Raw genomic sequence first — 22,325 nt, 5'->3', positions numbered from 1 at the left:
AAATTTTATTCACATCTTTCTCAGTTTCTTCAACTTTGTATAATGAACCAAGAAGTTTTACATCAGAAAAATATTATTCTTAAACCCAAAACCAAAATCCCAAAGCTAAGATTCAGACAGAAGCTTCCAAAGTAGAGACAGATGTATGGAGTCACATACAGCTAGAACAGTGCTTCTCAACCTTTTTGTCAATATAGCCCCTGTATAAAATTTTAGTACTATAGATGCACTGTGTATCTGTTTATGCATTGTACCTGAAGGAGGGCCACAAACCACTGTAATCTCTAGGACTGCCCCTGACCCCAACAGCCGATTTCTGCCTTCATGGGGAATGCATGAGCTAGAAAGCACATAAATGACTGCATGCTTTCTGGAGACTAATTCCATATTATCTCTGTAATATATATAGATATAGATAGACATAAAAATACATAGTCCTTCAGAAGTTTTATATGTCTTTTTTTTTTTCTTTTTTAAATGGCAGCACTTTAGGCTGGGCGCGGTGGCTCACGCCTGTAATCCCAGCACTTTGGGAGGCCGAGGCGGGCGGATCACAAGGTCAGGAGATCGAGACCACGGTGAAACCCCGTCTCTACTAAAAATACAAAAAATTAGCCGGGCGCGGTTGTGGGCGCCTGTAGTCCCAGCTACTCGGGAGGCTGAGGCAGGAGAATGGCGTGAACCCGGGAGGCGGAGCTTGCAGTGAGCCGAGATCGCGCCACTGCACTCCAGCCTGGGCGACAGAGCGAGACTCCGTCTCAAAAAAAAATAAAAATAAAAAATAAAATAAAATGGCAGCACTTTTATTTTTTCTTACACAATGATGTGCTGCTAGGCCTAACGTTCTCACATAACAGTAAAAAAACCAAAATTTGTTGTCATCTCTTAAAGACTCAAGAATTGCATACAAAAAAAAACCTTACATAAATGAAAAGGATGAATAAATTTACAGGTGTAAATGCAAACCGCTTCCAACTCAAGGCAAGTAACAGCCCATGGTGTTCTGGCAGGAAAACATCAGCTAAGAAAGGAAACTGGGTCCTACAGGCAAGACAGAAATGACAACTGGTTCAGGAGCCCTTGCCAGCCTCTAGAGAAATCCCAGAATACTCAGCCCTGATACATTAATACCCTGCACCAGTGGGAGACTGCCAGCCACACAGACCCACCAAGCCATGGACTTGTCTTCCACAGGCATGTTCTTCATCTCAGTCATGAAGTGCCCAAACCACATGTGCTAAGGGTTGAAATCAGAGACATGAACAGAGTATTAAACAAATACCAAGAGAACAGCTAACTTGAATACAAGGTCAAAATTAGCAACAAGTTCTACAATCCACTGCTGATCAAGCTTCAAGGACAAATTTCTTTCCAAAAGCTTATTCCAGTTTTGTGAGACTGGCATGAGGTATGTACATTTGTCGGGGCAAATTTATACATCTGAATTACCCTATGCAGGAAATGCTACACATCTGCTTGTAGTCCATTTAGAAGCATTTGCGGTGGACATGGAGGGGCCCAACTCATCATACTCCTGTTTGCTAATTCACATCTGCTGGAAGGTGGACAATGAGGCCAGGATGCAGCTACTGATCCACACGGAGTACCTGCGCTCTAGGAGCGCAATGATCTTGATCTTCCTTGTGCTGGGCACCAGGGCAGTGATCTCTTTCTGCATCCTGTTGGAGATGCCTGGGTACATGGTGGTGCCACCAGCCAGCACTGTGTTGGCGTACAGGTCCTTGTGGATGTCCACATCACACCTTATGATGGAGCTGAAGGTGATCTCACGGATGCTGCAAAATTCCACGCCCAGAAAGAAGGGCTGGAACAACGCCTCCAAATACTGGAACTGCATGTTGCCAATGGTGATCACCTGGCTGTTAGGTAGTTTGTAGCTTTTCTCCAGGGAGGAGGATGACGTGGCAGTGGGCATCTCCTGCTCAAAGTCCAGGGTGACGTAGCACTGCTTCTCCTTGATGTCATGCACGATCTCCTGCTTGGCCGTGCTAGTGAAGCTGTAGTCACACTCTGTGAGAATCTTCATGAGGTGGTCAGGTTCTGGCCAGCCAGGTCCAGACACAGGATGGCATGGGGAGGGCACAGCCCTCGTAGACAGGCACTGTGTGTGACTCCATCTCCAGAATCCATGATAATGCCAGTAGTGCGCCCAGAGGCATAGAAGTATGGCCTGGACTGCCACGTACATGTCCAGGGTATTGAAGGTCTCAAACATGATCTGAGCCATCTTCTCTCTGTTGGCCTTGGGGTTTAGGGGGCCCTCGGTCAGCAGCACCGGGTGCTCCTCCAGGAACACACGCAGCTTGCTGTAGCCAGTGTGATGCCAGATCTTCTCCATGTCTTCCTGGTTGGTGACGATTCTGTGCTCGATGGGGTACTTCAGCATCAGGATGCTGTGCTTGCTCTGGGCCTTGTCGCCCAGGTAGAAGTCCTTCTGGCCCATCCCCACCATCATGCCCTGGTGTTGGGGGCACCTGACGGTGGAGGAAAACACGGTTCGAGGGGCGTCATCCCCAGCAAAACCAGTTTTGCACATGCTGGAGCCATTGTCAATGACAAGTATGGCAATCTCTTTTTCCATTGTGATTGGTGGAGGAGCGGGAAGAGCTCCTCCTTCTAGGCGGCAGAGCAGCGGGAAGATGTGGAGCACAGGCTGGCAGTAGTGAGTGAGACCCTCTTATATATCTCTATATTCTTTGATCTGATAATTTTTTGTCGAGGTGTTCATTTTAAATAAAGAATAAAGAATTTAAATTAAAATATATTCACAAAGACATTAATCAAGGAAACTGCAATCAGCTTAAATGGAGGCCAGTTAGGAACATCATGGCAGGTTCCTAAATGTAGCCATAGAAACAATAAAAACCATGTTCTGAGAATGTTTTAAAAACGATGTGGAAAAACGCTCATGCTGTAGTGTTAAGTATCGAGGGGAAATGGGGTTTATCAATAGCCTAGGGAAATTAACTGTGAAAAATGTGTGTATGCAGGGTAGTGGTGGTGGTATGTATAATTACAACTAGAAAGAAGCGTACTGAGAGTGCAAACAGTGACAGTTACTCCTGGGTGGTGAGGTATTTCTTTATACTTTCCTGTTTTTTCTGTAATGGATATGGATATAATACAACAAAAATATTTAGTATTTTGAAAGATGTGCTTTGGAATCTTTGCAGAGCCCTGGCAAGCAATACAAACCTGACAGTTCCGGGGCAGTGGCAGGTTCCTGCCAGACCTTGGGAAAGCCTTATATACAGCAGCTAATCTAAGCTTACAGGTAAGAAGTCATTAATTAGAGAACTGGGAAAAAATCCAAAAGTAGATGCTCCTCCAGTCAGTTCCACCTGATGGGTTGGAATCGCAGAATACTGTGATTTAAATGGACAAGGCCAGGTTTCCTAGGGAAGGAATATTTCCTGACCTAGGTTACTGCTCCCAAGCCACAGTTCATGGAGCTAGCAGTCAAAGTTTCTAGCAGCCTCCAATATCCTGCCCAACTGGAGGCAGACCAGGTGGTGCCAGAGGGCAATGAGCATCTTACCTGACACCATGAAGTGCCCCCCAACAGAGTGGCAAACATAGGGGGCTTCTAGTGGCTGTTAAAATGCTTGAGAATAGAGTCTTGATTGCTCTGAAATATGCAACCATCTCTATTTTTCTCTCTGGACCACGAAATATGGGGAGGAGAGAGGAAACAGAGAACAAGAAAGGTCAGACAGGCAGTTGTAGGTTGGGCACAGTGGCTCATGCCTGTAATCCCAGCACTTTGGGAGGCTGAGGTGGGCAAATCACTTGAGGCCAGGAGTTCGAGACCAGCCTGGCCAGCATGGCAAAACCATGTCTGTAAAGGCCGAGTGCAGTGGTTGACGCCTGTAATCCAAGCATTTTGGGAGGTCGAGGTGGGAGGATTGTGAGTCCAGGAGTTTGAGACTAGCCTGGGCAACACAGTGAGACCCCCATCTCTATTATTAAGGAAAAATAGGTGCTGTATTTCCTAAGTTGTTTTTGCTATTAACAGTTTTAATGGCCAATACATACTCAAGAGAAGCAAATTTAAAAAATTTACTTAATTTTCTATTGCAAGCATTGATGATGTTTCTGGGGTATGCATGTGTAACTACAAATAATACTGTACTTAATATCTTTCATGTACATTTTTTTTTCTCTATGTTAGAAAACACAGATATCTTACCTTCTGTCACTCCACTACTATATGATGGGAACAAAGAACTTGTTTCTTTGGTCAACTAATTGAAAGGAGTTGTGCTCAGGAGCCTCAACTGCACCTGACTGAGATGATTAGGTCTTGGTCCTTCAAGTTAATGAGATTTAGATAAGATTTTAGACTGAGTTGATGCAATAATGGGTTAAGACTCTTGGAAACCTCAGGGGAACAAAGATATATTTCACATTTGAGAGGCCAGAGAACAGACTGTGGTAGATGGAATTCAATCCCCTCTCAAGACTCCACAACTCCTAATCCCCAAGGACCTATGAATGTGATGAGAAAGCAATCCTGTGATTGTTTTGTTATATGGCACAGTTAACCTCAAAAGGGCACATCATCTCAGTGGGCTAATCTAATAAACAGGAACCCTTAAAAGCACAGAACATGGAATGTGGCAGAAGAATGCCCAAGAAGAGACTCAACACAGCACTGCTGGCTTTGAAGAGGAGGCAGCCACATGAGAAGAAATGCAGAAGGTCTTATGGAACTGAGGGAGAGGGATAGGAACCTTAGTCTTATAACCACAAGGAACTGAATTCTGCCAGTGACCTGAATGAGCCAAGCAAATCCATATTCTTGACCTAGAGAATTATGACATAATAAGTGGGTGCAGTTTAAAGCCACTAAGTTTGTGGCAATTTATGATGCACATATATGCTGCAAACACTTTCCTCACTTTACTGGCCTTACACTTTGAGTTCAGTCAGCTAACAGATGTTACGAAGATACTGTTTTTCTAAGTAATCTAAAAGAATAATGAGACTGACTCCAGCATTGGTAAGGATAGGAAAATGACACTGAAACATAGTGAGAATGTCAATTAACACAACTGTTTAGAAGGGCAACTAAGCAATAAGTATGAAAATCTCTATAAACAGACTTGGTCCTTAATGTAGTAATTCTATAGGAATCTATTCTAAGGAAACATTCAGAGACGTGCTCCAAATGGCATAAAAGTATGTTCATAAAAGTAATGAATCATTAGTTATGGTAGCCCCAAACCAGAAATGACAGGCTAAAAAAAGAACTTGCATCGTCCTTGAGTTTTCTTCCCTTCATTAAGCCAACCCATTGGCAAGTCCTGCCAGGTGTACTTCCAAACAGACCCTAGAGCCACCTGCCTTATATACCACCATCTACCACCGACCACCATTATTTCTTGCCTGGCTGCCTGTGTCAGCTTCTTCTCTGAGTCTGTTTTTACTCTTGTCCCTCTATAATCCATCTCTACAAAGGAGCCAGAGGGTTATTTTGTTTTTTAATGTAAACAATATGAAGTCCCTCCCTTGTAAAACCTGCCCAGTGGCTTCCCATTCTCCTGATCTTGGCCCCATGGGCTACATGCACTGGCCTGTGCTTACCCCATGGTGTCATCTCCTATGTCTCTGCTCCACTGCTGTACTGTGTTCCAACCAGTACTTGGAGCAATCCAAGCCAAGCTCATTTCTTCTGAAACAACTGCCAATATATGTATCAAAAGTGGGAAATACTAAGGGCTGAATCCTGCTCCAATGCTCATGAGATATGTTGCTTTGGGCAAGTCAAGCTCTTGGTGCCTCAGTTTTCTTTTGCACAAAACAGAGATACCAAGAGCATCTACCTCATTCTCTTATGAGGCTTAAAAGAGATTGTTTTACATATACTTTACACTTACTGTAACTGCTCAGCCCACAGTAAAAGCTCAATAAATATTAACCATGTTAACATGTCCACTGTCAGAATATGACTGGGATTCTTCAAGAGAAAAAAAAAATCTGTGGTTAACCGAGTCCCAACCACGTAACTTTTCAAAACATTGATGGCTCCCATCACCCCATGGATCAAATCCAGCTTCTTAGCACATACTGGCCTTGTGATTTGGTCCTCACATTCATCTTTTCTCCCTTCACATGCTGACATGAGTGAAACAAAAACTCCCCCACTTGTACAAGATGATTTCATAGCCCCATTGGTACCCATCGTTCCCTCTGCATAAAAGTCAATTACTGTCAATACCAAAGAACTTTTATTGGTCCTTTAAAACTTAGCTCATCAGGCATCATCTCTATGAAACCTTTCCTTCTACCCTTCAGATTAATCACTCTTCAATGAGGTTCAGCAGATCTCAGACATACTTCTAAAATTGTTTTAAAAAGATTTATGATCTGGAATGAAAAGGACAATTAGCCCCAATCAACTGTGAGCTCCTTGAAGGCTGGGTCCACACCTCATGACATATTCCCAGTAAGTGGCACATGATGGACTCAAGTTCAAATTCTGGCCTCACCATTTCACAGCTGTGTGACCCAGGGCAAGTTATAACATCTCCAAGCCCTAGCTTTCTCCTGTGTAAAATACAGACAATAGTATCTACTTCACAGGGTTGTTACATATATATTAAATGAGAATGCTTACAAAAGTGTAGTGCCTGTATATTTAGAGTCCAATAAGTAGAATTCAATAATTTACTATTATAACACAACTCTTCCTTCTTACTGTTGTGAGGAAGTTACTCACTGTACATGAACTTCAGCTTCCTTACCTGCAAAATGGGGAGAGCCCTTACCAATCTCATGGAATTGTTGAGGGGATTAAATAAGAGCACAGGGATTAAATGCCCAGCATTTGTCTGGAATCATTGGCACTTAATAAATAAATAGTGGCTATATAAATGTTATTGAACTTTGCTATCCACAGGAAAAAACCAAAGGGATATTATGTGACTCCAAGGGGAAAAGAATGAAAACAAAATTTAAGAATAGAGAATAGTTTCACAAGTAATGAAAAATGAAAATTAAATTATTAAAGTAACATACGTAGAGGACAATCTTCTCAAAATATGGTGCTGGACCAACTGGATAGCATTGTGGAAAAATATAAATCTCACACCACACATAAAAAATATTTTAAATGGATTATAGATCAAATATAAAAGGTAAACCATTAAAGCTTCTAGGAGAAAATATACAAGGATTTCTCCATGACCTTGGCATAGGGCAAAGACTTCTTAAACAAAAATCAAAAGAGTATGAAACAAAGGGAAAGAACTAATAAGCTAGATTACATAAAAATTAAGAATGTTTTAACAATAAAAAAAAAAAACCCCATTAACAGGGTAAAAAGGCAAGCTACAGAGGGGAGGAAGACATTTGTAATGCATTTATTTAATGAAGGACTTAACTTCAGAATATATAAACAATGCCAACAAGTCATAAAAAGACAAGCCAATAGAAAAACGAACAAGAGATTTGATTACCTCTTCACAAAAGATGAAATCCAAATGGCTAGTAAACCTCAAGAAAAAAAAAATTTTAAATGTGGCTCATGGACATTGCTGTGTTGACATTTGCACTGATGGTGCAAAAGCAATAGTGGGTGGAACTGCTGATGCCATAGTATGACTCAAAGCAGTAGCACTAACCTGGCAGTCACTGCATCCTCCCTTACCACTCACTCACCCACATCCAGCTTCACTTTAGAACGTACTTGATGAAGAGGTATAGATTGTCAAGTTTTGTAAAATTTCAATATTTGAATATGTCTTTTTAATATTCTGTGTGAAGTGGGAAACGGGCATAAAGCACTTCTTTTTTTTGTTTTTTTGAGACAGGGTTTTGCTCTGTCGCCCAGGCTGGAGTGCAGGGGTATGATCACGGCTCACCACAGCCTCCACCTCCTGGGCTCAAGCAATCCTCCCATCTCGGCCTCTCAAGTAGTTGGGGCTCCAGGGCCACGCCACCACACCCAGCTAATTTTCAGAGACAGAGTTCACCATGTTGCCCAGGCTGGTCTCAAACTTCTAGGCTCAAGCAATTCACTTGCCTCAGGCTCCTGAAGTGCTGGGATTCCAGGTGTGGGCCGCCACACTTGGCCTTGCATAAAGCACTTCTACTGCACACAGAGCCACAATGGTTGTCTTGATGAAAAGTACTCGTGCAGCTGTTCAAGTCGCTAGCTGAAGCAGTCATTTTTTCACAGAAAACTTTTTTTTTTTTTACTTGAAAGAATGACAAACCATGTTTATTCGGACTTGGCTACATAGCAGACATCTTCTCCAAAAGGATGTGAGCCCATTACTTCAAGGAAAATAATGAATGGTATTTACTGCCAATGAGAAAATTCAAGTTTTCAAGCAAAAATCAGCAATGATATTATATAATAAAATGTGTCAACTTTGAGAGCAGATCTGCATATCTCAGTGAATCAATATTTTCCAAATGACCAAAATACACGATCTTCCATGACAGTATTATACACAGGTAAAAGGTCCATTCAAAGGGCATGATAGCCCAGTGGATTTTAATGTAACAGATATATAAAAAAGTTCACTGATATGGATTCAGATTCCACATTACAACTAACCCTTACAAAAACTACTACTTGTCAAGTTGGTTCAACAGTAAAGAAGAGGTCGGGCGCAGTGGCTCACACCTGTAATCCCAGCACTTTGGGAGGCCGAGGTGGGCGGATCGTGAGGTCAGGAGATCGAGACCATCCTGGCTAACACAGTGAAACCCCATCTCTACTAAAAATACAAAAAAAAAAAAAAAAAAAAATCAGCTGGGCATGGTGGCAGGCACCTGTAGTCCCAGCTACTCGGGAAGCTGAGGCAGGAGAATGGTGTGAACTTGGGAGGCGGAGCTTGCAGTGAGCCAAGATCGCGCCACTGCACTCCAGCCTGGGCGACAGAGCGAGACTCCGCCTCAAAACAAACAAACAAAACAGTAAAGAAGAATATCTATAATCATTTGAAAAGGTTATTAAACTAGTCCTTTTTTCCAACAACTGATATGTGAAAGGCTTCAATGAAAACAACATATCCCCTACAGACTGAATGCAGAAGCAGAAATGAGAATCTAGTTGTCTTTCATTAAGCCAGACATTAAAGAGATTTGCAAAAATGTAAAAGAACGTTACTCTTCTAAATTTTGTTTTGAAAAGATATTTTCAGAGAAATTTGTTATTTATATTAACACTTATGGGCTTATTTTTAAATGAATGAATAAATGTGCATTTTGAAAATATCATTTTTAACTTCTAATGCAGTAGATATTGATACATATAACCCATATAAGAGCTCTCTGGGGTCCTCAATAATTTTTAGAGTGCTAGAGGGTTCCTCAGAACATAAAGTTCGAGGTTCTCCAGTGTAAGTAATATAACTCAAGGAAGTAAAAGAAAAAAAACCCTAATACACAGGGATGTTCATAGCTGTACTATTTCCAATGAAAAATTAGAAATGCTTGAAATACCCCATAGAAGTGATATAAACCATAGCATACTAGTAAAATGAAATATCAGATGCTAAAAGAGTTATGTTTAGCACTTTAGTAAATGGATTATGAAATTTAAAAAGAAAATGTAGAATGCAAACTATTTGGAACATTTAAAAATATGTAAAGATACAGACTGGTTGGGATTAAAAATGAATTCAGAATGACATAAAAAAGAGCTTTATATCTAAAGATTTATTTTTAGAGAAGCTGGTTAAGCATAGAAAAACTGTTTTTTTCAAAACATGGAGCAAGATTTGGGGCATCCAGTCTCCTGACTATCAGAGGACAGATGAAGCAAAAGGAAACAGGTTAGATTTATAATGACAATAAAAAGTTAGGCTGGATAAAAAAATATTTTCCTTATAGATGGGTTGTTTTCAGTAATTCTTTCCTAACCATCTCAGGAGTAGGAAAGACCTGCCCACCTCCAATTTTCCACTACAATGGAATGTCTTCTCTAGCTACACTCCTAGCCTAGATACACCCAGTATCACAGCAGACCCAGAATCCTTTACAAGCTGCAGCCATACATCACTACACACCTAGGGAAACAAGTCTCTATGCTCTAGGGCAGACAATCCCAACTTTAGTTTGTATTTGGAAATTTCCAGGTGTGAGATAGGCAAAACAAGAGTGTTTAAGGCGAGGGGTGAGACACAGGACGGTGTCCTATGGGAAGGAGCAGAGGCTGCTATTTCTGCTCAGAGCACCAGCCAAGGGTGTTCAGTGATGGCTGCTCAGTGATGGGATAATTAACACCCTGCAGCAGACAGAGAGGCCAGCTGCTGTGCTGCTTTTTGCCTCCTTCCTGCCTGTGGCTTCACCCCAAAACTAGGCATTTCAGGGGGAAAGGAAAAGGTGGAAGTTTGAGTGCCTGGTTGCTGAGCAACGTGGTGGTGATGCGAGCTGTAGTAAAGGAACCACAGCTATCTGAGCTCATGGACAAATGGGTCTGGCCAAGGAAAAAGCAGAGAGTGGGGGCAGAGGCAGGTGAGGTGAGTACAGAGGGGAGATCTGATAGGCTGCCAATTTGCTAGAGGCTAAGAAAAAGCCTCCTAAACATTCTGCCTCCTCTTCCAACCATCTCTCCAGTTCAGTGCCTTAGTCTTGTGAAATAGGTCTGCCTGAGAAAGACTTAATTGAGGAGGGGAAAGGAGATGGGCTTTTCTCCATAATCAGTCTACGCTACATTGAATTTGTACACACACTGCTTATTACATGAACTAACGCCGACAGGTGCAGTGGGAAAAGCACGAGCTGCTGAGTTAGATCCACTTCGGGGTAAATCCCAGTGCTCACCCTCCCAGCGAGACAACACTGAGAAGCTACGTGCTACCTCTCTCAGCCACTGTCTCCTCCCCTGTAAAGTAGGGATGCCACTGATCTTCTTGTAGGGCTGTCCAGAAGATGAGCAACCATATATTAACACACTTGGTTCACAGACCAACACACGGTGAACAGCCAAGAAAGGGAAATTACTTCTGTCCTCAACACAGGGTGATGATGACGATGATAACGGAAACAATGTCTATAATGGACCTGGGCCTGGGCCTAAATACAGTTGCCCAACACCCTCTCTGGGCTGACACTCTCACACCTAATCCTACATCAAATCTGTTTTAGGGGGAAGATGGTAGTATTTAAAAACAATAAAACAAGGTTATTTTTTGAGAGACCTCTACTCATTAAACTTTCAATCTTGTTCTCATCTTTGCCAGCTACCTGAATGGGAATCCATTGAATATTTTTTTTCCAGTGACCAGTTACTAGACCACTGAATAATTACTGAATGTCAACATGTGACATCCATCATCACATTCAATCCTACAAAACCTCTGAGACAGCTGTAATTATTCCCAAGGTGCAGATGAGAAACCTGAGGCTCCAAGAGGCTAAATGTGCTGAGAGACAGGGAAAGGTACAAGCTCAGGGTTTGAACACAGCTGATCAATCTCCAAAGCCTGTGCTCCTAACTGCCACAAAATACTCTTCATGACATGGAGGGAGAGGTGAGGCAGGGAAGGAAGGGGACCAAGTTCTTCCTTCAGAGTGGTATGGAGGAGGGAAAAGCTTGATCTTCTGCCTGATCCTCTCCAACCCACGAGGCTCTTTAGCCAAAGGCACTGTTGCCCTCAGAATCCTTCAGTGGTTTCCAATTGTCCACAGGGAGATTCATGTGCTTCACATCAGGGGCTTCCCCAAATCTGGCCCCATCCTCCCTAGCTGGTATATGCTAGGATTCCAGAAAAATTATTTTTGTCCAGTTGAAGTTCAGGGACAGCCCCAAGTTTTTAGACCTTGATGCCTCTAACCTACTGTTTCCTCAGTCTGGAACAACCTTCTTCATTTAAAAAAAAAAAAAAAAAAAAAATCTGTTGTGTAGTAATTCAGACACATGAAAAGGCCGAGAGAGAGTTTAAGAAATAATTCCCTTTCCCGTGAAGACACAGCTCAGGCAACACTTCCAAGTAGCCTTTCCCAGGATATTCATGAAGTATCTCTGTGTTAACCTCTGTAACAGCAATTCTCTCTCTTAACTCACCTATTTCCCATGCCACAGGGGAAGTGCATGCCTCTGTAGTAGGGGCCCAGCCCTAGGAATCCCTGAACCCACAGAGAAACAAATATTTGCTGAACAGAGGACTCACCAAAAATGCACAATGCACAGGTCCAAGCAATGGGTGAAAACACAGAGCAAAGAAAATATGCGCTTGAAAAAAGCCAGTAATCTTGAGATCAGACAAAAATAACTGAGTGGTGGTACGGTCAAAAGTAGGGTGAACTCCAGAGATAGAGGACCAGAGGTTTCTGCCAACCAAAACCAGGTTGGGGCAGGACTTGCTGGGCCTGCAGCAGTCCGGTGGTTGAATGGTACCCTCCTTATTTTCTGGGCCTAGTAGAATATCCACATCTTCTCCGAAGCCTCCTCAGACCAGAGACTCAGAGCCTTCACTTAGTATAGATTCACTGAACGAAGGCCTACATCACTTCTTGGTAATTTTCTACCCTGGTAAGGAGTATTGTATCCTTTCCCTTACCCTAAGTGGGGAAGCTTGACCTGGTCTCAGCAACCCACTTAACAACCCCTGCCCGGCTCTGGCTCCACTGCCTGTCCTTCCAGGGCTCTGTACAGAACAGGCCTTCAGGCTAAGATGCCCTTTCTGCCCTATTCTCTGTCTGGCTAACATCTCTTCCTTATTCTTTAGGAGTCTGCTTAGTGGTCAGTCCCTTCCTTGGGGAAGCCTTCAGGTACGGCTCAGATTCCTTTCCCTATGTGCTCCCGGTCCGTTGCTCATCCCTGACTAGATGATATGAGGACAAAAGGCCTCACTGGCCTTTGTGAAACACTCAGGGCTAGATCCACTGTCCCCCTACACACAGCTGACTAAATACCATGGACTTAAGAACCTAAGTGGCTCTTCAGCATCTAAATTTTGAAAACCCTTTTACTGTTAAATAATTAAAGATTCACAGGGGCCCAGACACAGTGGCTCATGCCTGTAATCCCAGCCTTTTGGGAGGCTGAGGTGGGCAGATCACTTGAGGGCAGGAGTTTGAGACCAGCCTGGCCGACATGGTAAAATTCTATCTCTACTAAAAATACAAAAATGAGCTAGATGTGGTGGCAGCCATCTGTAATTCCAGCTACTTGGAAGGCTGAGGCAGGAGAGTCGCTTGAACCCAGGAGGCGGAGGCTGCAGTGAGCCAAGATAGCACCACTGCACTCCACACTGGGTGACAGAGGGAGACTCTGTCAAAAAAAAAAAAAAAAAAAAAAAGATTCACAGGGGTTGGAAAAACAGTACAAGAGGTTCTAATACACTTTACTCAGTTTTCTCTAACAGTTAAACCACCACAAAGATCTCTCTCATGCTACTCCCCTTAATAACCACACCTACAGCTCTGCCCTCATAACCCCTGGCAACCATTAATCTGTTTAGCACCTCTATAACTGTATCATTTAAAAAACGTTATATAAGTGGAATCACACAATATGTGACCTTTTGGGAATGGCTTCTTTCACTCAGCATAATGACTTTGATTAACCTAATTGCTGTGCTTCAACAGTTCATTCCTTTATACTGCCGAGTAGTATTCCACAGTATGGATACACCACGGTTCCTTTAACTATTCATCACTGGAGGAGGGACATCTGGATTATTTCCAGCTTTTGGCTGTTACAAATAAAACTCCTTTGAACATCTGTGTACAGGTTTTTCTGTGGGCACAATTTTCATTTTTCTGAGATAAATGTTCAGGTGTGTGATTCCTGGATCTAATTATTAAGTACATGTTTAGTTTTTTAAGAAACTGTCAAATGATTTTCCAGAGTAGCTGTAACACTTGACATGCCCGCCAGCAGTGTACATGATTCAGTTTTTCTGCACTCTCTCTAGAATTTAGTATCATCACTATTTTTAATTTTAGCTATTCTAATAGGTGTGAAACATCCCATTGTGGTTTCATTTGCATTTCACCTAGCTTAATGGCTAGCAATGCTGAGGATCTTTTCATTGCTTCTTTGACATCTGTACGTGCTTCTCAGTGTATCACCTCTTCATATCATTTTTCCATTTTTTCTTTTTTCTGGGGGGACGGAGTCTTGCTCTGTCACCCAGGCTGGAGTGCAGTGGTGCCATCTCAGCTCACTGCAACCTCCGCCTCCCAGGTTCAAGTGATCCTCCTGCCTCAGCCTCCTGAGTAGCTGGGAGTACAGGTATGCACCACCATACCCGCTAATTTTTGTATTTTTGAAGAGACACGGTTTCACCATGTTGGCCAGGCTGATCTCGAATTCCTGGCCTCAGGTGATCTACCCATCTCAGCTTCCCAAAGCACTGGGATTACAGGCATGAGCCACCATGCCTGGCCTTCATTTTTCAATTTTCTAATTGGATAGTTTCTTAAGCTGTTGATTTTGAGAGTTCTTTATCTAGATATGAATCCTTTGTTAAATATATGGTTTTCTAGCATTTCCTCCCAAACTGTAGGTTATGCTTCTATCCTCTTAACAGGGTCTTTCACAGATTAAAAGTTCTAAATTTTGATGAAGTCCAATTTAGCATCTTTTTAAAATAATGTGCATTTAGTGCTGTATCTAAGAACTCTTCACTAAGCCCTAGATACTGAAGATTTCCTCTTATGTTTTCTTCTAGGAGTGTTGTAGCATTGTATGTTACATTTAAATCAATGATCCAATTTGAGGTCATTTTTATACAAGGTTTAGGTCAAGGCTCATATTTTCGCTTTTGATTATCCAATTGCTCCAGCACCATCTGTTGAAAAGACGGTCCTTCCTCCATTGACTTGTTTTTGCACCTTTGTCAGAAGTTGGCTGGTCTTATTTCTGTGCTCACTATTCTGTTCTACTTATCTATATGTCTGTCCCTCTGCCAATTCCACCATCTTGATTACTTTAGCTATATAATTAGCCTTAATATTGGGTGGAATGACTTCTACTTTATTCTTTTAAAAAATTGTTACAGCTATTCTAGATTCTTTGACTTTCCATATAAATATTAGAATTACCTGTTATATCTTGCTATATCTACAGAAATTCTTATTGAGATTTTGATAGGAATTGCATTAAAATAGTATATCAATTTGTGGAGTATCTGACATTTGTACTATGCTGAATATGTTATGTCTCCCCATTTATTTAGATCTTCTTTGATTTCTTTCACTAGCATTTTGTAGTTTTCAGTATAAAAGTCTTATACAAGTTTTGTTAGAATTATATCTGAGTCTTTTAGCTTTTTTTTTTTTTTTGGAGACGGAGTCTTGCTCTGTCTTCCAGGCTAGAGTGCAGTGGTGCAATCCTGGCTCACTGCAACCTCTGCCTCCTGGCTTCAAGAGATTCTCCCACCTCAGCCTCCCAAGTAGCTGGGATTACAGGTGTGCACCACCATGCCTGGCTAATTTTTCTATTTTTAGTAGAGACAGGGTTTCACCATGTTGGTTGGCCAGGCTGGTCTCAAACTCCTGACCTCAGGTAATCCACCCTCTCAGCCTCCCAGAGTGCTGGGATTACAGGTGTGAGTCACCATGCCCAGCCTACCCGAGTAGTTTTTGAACAACTACAAACAGTACGGTATTTTAAATTTCATTCCATCTGTTTATTGCTAGTATATAAAAATACAATTAATTTTTCTATGTTAATCTGGTATCCGGCAACCTTGTTAAACTCATTTTTATTATTATTTTAGGTAGATTCCTTGGGATTTTCTATGTAGATCATTATGTCATCTGCATATATAAACTGGTTTATTTCTTCCTACCTTATCTGTATGATAATTCTTTTTCTTGTTTTAATGTGTGGGCAAAACTTCTAGTATTATGCTGAATAAGAGTGGTCAGAGTGGTTATCCTTGCCTTGTTCCTTAGGGGGAAGGCATTCAGTAGCTAATTTTAAATAAATCACTTTTGCTGGTATGATGATGAATCCTTAAAATATTGTTTAGGTACTAACAAACCACGCTCTAGCTGAAGGAAAAATATTAAAAAAAAAAAAAAAAAAAAAAAAGCCCCAGTCATGGGCAGTTATTATCGATTCTCTTGGACTATGGTTTGATCTCAAGGAAATCATTTCTATCATTATATATTCGTATTTCCAATTAAGCTAACTCTAGGACTTTTGTAAAATACCCGTTTTTTACAGCTTTATTGAGATACATTTCACTTAAAAAATTCAACCAGCTAACATGTATAATGCATGGTTTTTAGATGTTCACAGAATGCGCAAATATTCTAATTTTAGAACATTTTCTTCACCCCAAAAAGAACCTTGTACCCATTAGCAGTCTCTCCTCATTCCTGCTTTTCCATCCTCTACCTCCACCCCGGCAGACACTAATCTGCTTTCTATCTCTTGCCTATTCTGGACACTTCACATTAAATAAATCATATAATATACAGTCTTTTATGACTGCCTTCTTTCACTTAACATGATGTTTTCAAGGTTCATCTACGTTATAACATGTATAAGTACTTCATTTTTATTGCTATAATATACATATTCAGTTGTAAGCATATATCATATTTGCTGTTCATCAACTAATAGACATTTAGGTTGTTCCTACTTTTTGGCTATTGCAAATAATGCTATTTTTTGGTTTGGATTTCCATGTCACTAATGACCAATGTTGTTGCACATCTTTTCATGTGTTCATGGACTATCTGTACATCCTCCTTGGAGAAATATCTATTCAAATCCTTTGAACGTTTTAAAATTGGGTTTTCTTTTGTATTGTTCAGTTGTAAGAGCTCTTTATACATTCTGGATACAAGTTTCTTGTCAGATATCTGATTTGCAAATATTCTCTCCCATTCTGCGGATTACCTTTTCACTTTCTTGATACTATTGTTTTATGTATAAAATATTTTAATTTTGACAAAGTTCAATTTGTCTATTTTTTCCTCACTGCTTGTGCTCTTGACCTCCCAGGTGTTGTGTCTAAGAAACCAGTCTAACCGAAAGTCAGCGAATAAGACTACCCAAGGTAGACTTATTACTAGGTCTAGAAGTTTTATAGTTCAAGCTCTTACACTCAGGTGTGTGAATCATTTTGAGTTAACTGAGGAAGGGACCCAACTTCATTATTTTGCATGTAGATATCCAATTGTCCCAGCACCATTTGAAAAGACTATGGTTTCTCTACTAAACTCTCTTGGTACCCTTGCTGAAATCAATTCCCTATGAATGTATGGGTTAATTTCTAGACTCTCAATTCTATTTCTTTGCTCTATATGTTTATCCTCATGCCAGTGCCATACTGTCCTGATGACTGAAGCTTTGTAATAAGTTTTGAAATTGGGATCTGGAAGTCTCCCAACTTTGTTTTTCTTTGAGATTGTTTTAGCCATTCTAGTTCCCTTGCACTTCTACCTGAATTTTAGGATCAGCTTGCCAATTTCTGGGGGAAAAAACCCAAAACCTGCTGGGATTTTCATTGGGATCACACTGAATACATAGATCAAGTTGGGGAGTATGGTTAATATTAATTCTTCCTAGTCATGAGCACAGAATGTCGTTCCTTTATTTAAATCTTTAATTTCTTTCAGTAATGTTTTATAGTTTTCACCGTACAAATCTTATACAATTCTTTCCCAAATCTTTCACAGTGCACAAATCTTTTACAATTCTTCTTTTGTTAAATGTTTAAGTATTATATTCTTTGTGGGGTTGTTATAAATGGGATAATTTCATTAATTTTTAGATTGTTCATTGCTAACGTATAGAAATACAATTGATTTTATCGATTTTTTTTTTTTTTTTTTGAGATGGAGTCTCGCTCTGTCGCCCAGGCTGTAGTGCAGTGGTGCAATCTCAACTCACTGCAAGCTCTGCCTCCTGGGTTCACGTTATTCTCCTGCCTCAGCCGCTCGAGTAGCTGGGACTACAGGCACCTGCCACCACACCCAGCTAATTTTTTGTATTTTTAGTAGAGACGGTGTTTCACCGTGTTAGTCAGGATATCAATTTTATATCCTGCCACATTGCTGAATTTGCTTAGTTCTGTTTTTTTAGCGGATTCCTTAGGATTTTCCGTATACAAGATATCATGTCATTGACAAAGAGAGATATTTTTACTTCCTACTTTCTAATCTGAATACCCTTTATTTCTTTTTCTTGAGTGACTGCCCTGGCTAGAATATCAAGTACAATGTTATATAAAAGTGGCAAAAACAAAAGCAAACATGCTTGCCTTGTTCCGGATCTTAAAAGAAAAACACTCCATCTTTCTCCATTAAGGAGACTGTCAGCTGTGAGCTTTTTGTAGATGCTCTTGATTGGCTTGAGAAACCTCCCTTCCATTGTTTTTGTTGTTGTTGTTTCCGTGTGCATGTTTTTTGAAACAGTCTCGCTCTCTTGTCCAGGTTGGAGTGCAGTGGCGTGATCTCGGCTCACTGCAACCTCCACCTCCCAGGTTCACGCGATTCTCCTGCCTCAGCCTACTGAGTAGCTGGGATTACAGGCATGCGCAACTATGTCCAGATTATTTTTACATTTTTAGTAGAGACAGGGTTTCACCATGTTGGCCAGGCTGATCTTGAACTCCCGACCTCAAATGATCCACCCACCTTGGCCTCCCAAAGTGCTGGGATTACAGGGGTGAGTCACCATGCCTGGCCCCTTCTATTGCGAATGCTTTTTTTTTGTTTTGTTTTGTTTTTTGTTTTTTTTGAGACAGGGTCTCACTTTGTTGCCCAAGGTGGAGTGCAGTGGTGTGATGACAGACTGCAGCTTGACCTCCCAGGTTGAAGTGATCCTCTCACCTCAGCCCCCTAAGTAGCTGGAACTACAGGTATATGCCATCATGCCTGGCTAATTTTTAAATTTTTTGTAGAGACAGGGTCTCACTGTATTTCCCAGGCTAGCTGAATGCTTCTGTCATGAAAGGGTGTCAGACTTTGTCAAATGCTATTTCTCTATCGAGATGAACATGTAGTTTTTATCCTTTGTTGTATTATTATTATTATTTTTTTGAGATGCAGTCTTGCTCTGTCACCCAGGCTGGAGCGCAGTGGCACCATCTCAGCTCACTGCAACCTCTGCCTCCTGGGTTCAAGCGATTCCTGTGCCTCAGCCTCCTGAGTAGCTGGGATTATAAGTGCCTACCATCACACCCAGCTAATTTCTGTATTTTTAGTAGAGAAGGGGTTTCATCACGTTGGCCAGGCTGATCTTGAACTCCTGATCTCAGGTGATCCACCGGCCTCAGCCTCCCAAAGTGTTGGGATTACAGGCATGAGGCACCGGGCACCTGGCCTCCTTTGTTCTATTGATATGGTGTATTGCACTGATTTATTTTCAGATGTTAAATCAATCATTCCTGGAATCAATTTCACTTGGTCAGGGTACATAATCCTTTGTATACGTTGCTGGATTTGGTTTGTTAGTACTTTGTTAAGGGTTTTTATATCTGTATTCATAAAGTATACTGGTTTGTAGTTTTCTTGTGATGTCTTCGGTATTGGTATCAGGATAATTCTAGCCTCACAGAAGAAGCTGGGAAGTATTCTCTCCCTTCTATTTTTGAAAGACTTTGTGAAGAACTGGTATTAATAAAAAATCCTTACTAAGGAAATTTTTTAACATACCAAAAAATAGTAAGAACAGTATCATGAGTTCCTGTGTGTATTCTCACCTAACTTCAATAATTATCAATAGTCCACCATTCTTATTTTACTTATACTTCCCCTCCCCCACACCTTACTCTTTTGGGGGCTGAAGTTATTTTAAAGCAAATCCCACACACATCATTTCACCTTTAAATACTTCAATGTATATCTCTAACAGATAAAGACCTCTTTTTTTTAACATAAGCAGAATTATTTCACCTAACAAAATTGGCAGTAATTGATAATGTTATCTAACACCTGGTCCATGCTAAAATTTCCCCAAATGTTTAAAAAATAATTTTTTGAATTGGTTTGAATCAAGATCTAAACAATGTCCAACACTGCATTTTAGTTGGCATGACTCTTTCCATAACGGCCTGTTTCTCCCTTTTCTCCCCATGCGACTAGTTTATTTGGTGAAAAAACAAGGTCAATTTATCCTAAACAATTTTTCTGTATTCCAATTTTGGATGTTGTATCCTCATATGTCTGTTTAACTCATTCTTCTGTCCTTCATATTTTGAAACTGGCAGTTAGATCTAGATTGAGGTTGCTGTGAACTTACTATTGCATAATATTAGAAAACAGTATCTGGCTATCCCACTTTTAGCATTAAGATTAATCAATGGGTTCATATGCTACTCGCTAGATCCACCTATTATAAAGTCCCCTATCAACCTTTACTTCATAGTTTTATCAACCATTGACAATTTGTGACTAGGTACATTATTTCAGCAGAAGTTGCAACATGGTGATTTTCTCATTCTCTCAGTTCTTCCAAGGCTAGGATTTTTACTTTCACAATTCTATACTCTAGGTCTATGAGTCCTAAATAGGGAGGTATAACCTCCAGGTGCCATAGTGCAAGCCCTGGGGTCATTTTTGCTTGTCACAGTAGTTGGAGGGCCTTCTTGGCATTTACAGGCAGAGACCAGAGATGCTGGATATTCTACAATTGATAGTAGAGATTCACGAAATGAAGAATGACCTACATCCCACACAATTTTCAAATGTCTTGTTTAGATATTCATGGAGGTGTAAGCCTAAATAAATTATCTGAATGTAAGGCCATTTTATGTATGAACATAAAGTATTTTTTTTCTGTTACTTTAAAACAAGCACATTTTTCCAGGAATGTAACTATGGCATAATTGAAGAAACAATATTCAATCACTATTTTGTTTGCAATTCTCCTAACAGCTGTTTACCATTTCAAAAAAGTCATGTTAGTAACAGCAACAGAGTTTTGTGGTATTTGAGTTGCTGACATAATACATCTGTATACAACAGCTTTTGTCACTGTTGAATTCAAGATAATACCACATACACATGTAAACATCTATGCTCTCCAGTGTACTCATGCACCTACACATGGAATATACATCATCATCTTATTAATTACTCTCTTTTTCTAATTTATATTATAGTTAGGACTTTATACTGATTTCCTCTGAAATGTGGATGAGGTAAGTTAGAATACCTATGAATTCCATTTCAATATAGTAAGAGCTATTTCACAGAATATTTGTTTTGAAATGGGCATTGGGTCTAATAAAGCTGACTTCAGGTCTAAAATTTTTTCCCAACCTGACTTCTGACCAGGGCTTATTCTTAAATCTTTCCAGCATGGAAAGGTGGTTAGATCACATCTGTTTACATCACAGGCAGAGCACTGTGCAGGGAGTAAGGATACCTAGACCCCAGCCCTGGCTCTACCTCTTTATTGGTGGCTGGTGAACTCAGGCAGGTCATCTTATCTCTATTCCCTTTGGTAAAATAAGATATATCAGACAAGTCATTTTCAATCTTTTCAACCACTTTTTCTAATTCTCCATTGTCTTCACAGGACTCAATATTTTTGGTAAAGACTTTGCCAAAGAGATATGCCAATCATTACTTGTAATAATTTAACTGATTTCCCATTTTTAGCTAACTAAAGGCATATAATTATGAACCAGAATAAAATAACAATGGTAGTCTACATTTATTAAGTGCTTATTTATGTCCCTCACAGTGAACTCTGTCCCTCATCCCCACCAACAGTATGATATCACAGTATGGGCTCCAAACTGAGAAGTGGTATCTCAGCTGGAGGCTAGGGTCTCATGGTCCTTGTCTCCTCCCTCTGAGCAGAAGTCTCCAGTCCTAACGCTGCCATCCTAATCTGCAAAAACCTTGGAATGTGACTCACTCACACCCCATGCTATTTTGGAAAACTTCTGAAGTTGATAGCGAGGTTGGGGGACTACAGTGAAAAGAAATGAAATGGGCAAGACATTGGGACTGCATCTCCTCTGGGTTAGTACCTCTGCATCTTTGCATTTTCTCAAAAAGACTGGCCCAGGGCCCTGTCTAGACAAAGAGCTCTGGGATGAATTAGCTGTGAATTACCTGGGCAGCAACCCTGGACTACTGCACATAAGCCCCAGAGGCACTGATCCTTGGATAGACTCAGGGGCTCTGTGTGGCCTCTAGAAAGAAGTCAGGCAGGCTTAAGATGTGGGGTAATTAGGGTGACTAGTAGCAGTTCAAGAACTCACTGCTCCACTTACGTCTCCACTTTCTAATTCCATTGAACCCCAAGACATTGATCATTTTGTTGAAAACACACACGGGCCAGGGATGGGGTCAAGTGGCAGGATGGGGATAGCTGGCTGGAATCCCGCTGCAGAAGCATGGGCTTCCCGCTGGACGCTCTGTAC

General features: G+C 40.9%; 1 protein-coding gene and 1 pseudogene across 3 annotated transcripts in view; both read right to left on the bottom strand.

The window, feature by feature from the left end:
• The window catches only part of LOC105496119 (proteasome inhibitor subunit 1), a 46,898-nt gene that overhangs the window by 4,730 nt on the left and 19,843 nt on the right, over positions 1-22,325 (bottom strand). The gene's annotated exons all lie outside the window — the stretch shown is intronic.
• LOC105496118 (actin, cytoplasmic 2-like) lies at positions 790-22,322 on the bottom strand (annotated as a pseudogene).

Source organism: Macaca nemestrina, chromosome 15 (genome assembly GCF_043159975.1).
Source record: "Macaca nemestrina isolate mMacNem1 chromosome 15, mMacNem.hap1, whole genome shotgun sequence".
In the NCBI taxonomy this organism is placed as follows: domain Eukaryota; kingdom Metazoa; phylum Chordata; class Mammalia; order Primates; family Cercopithecidae; genus Macaca; species Macaca nemestrina.
Note: the sequence above shows the minus strand (reverse complement) of the source record. Positions and strands in the feature narration are given on the sequence as shown.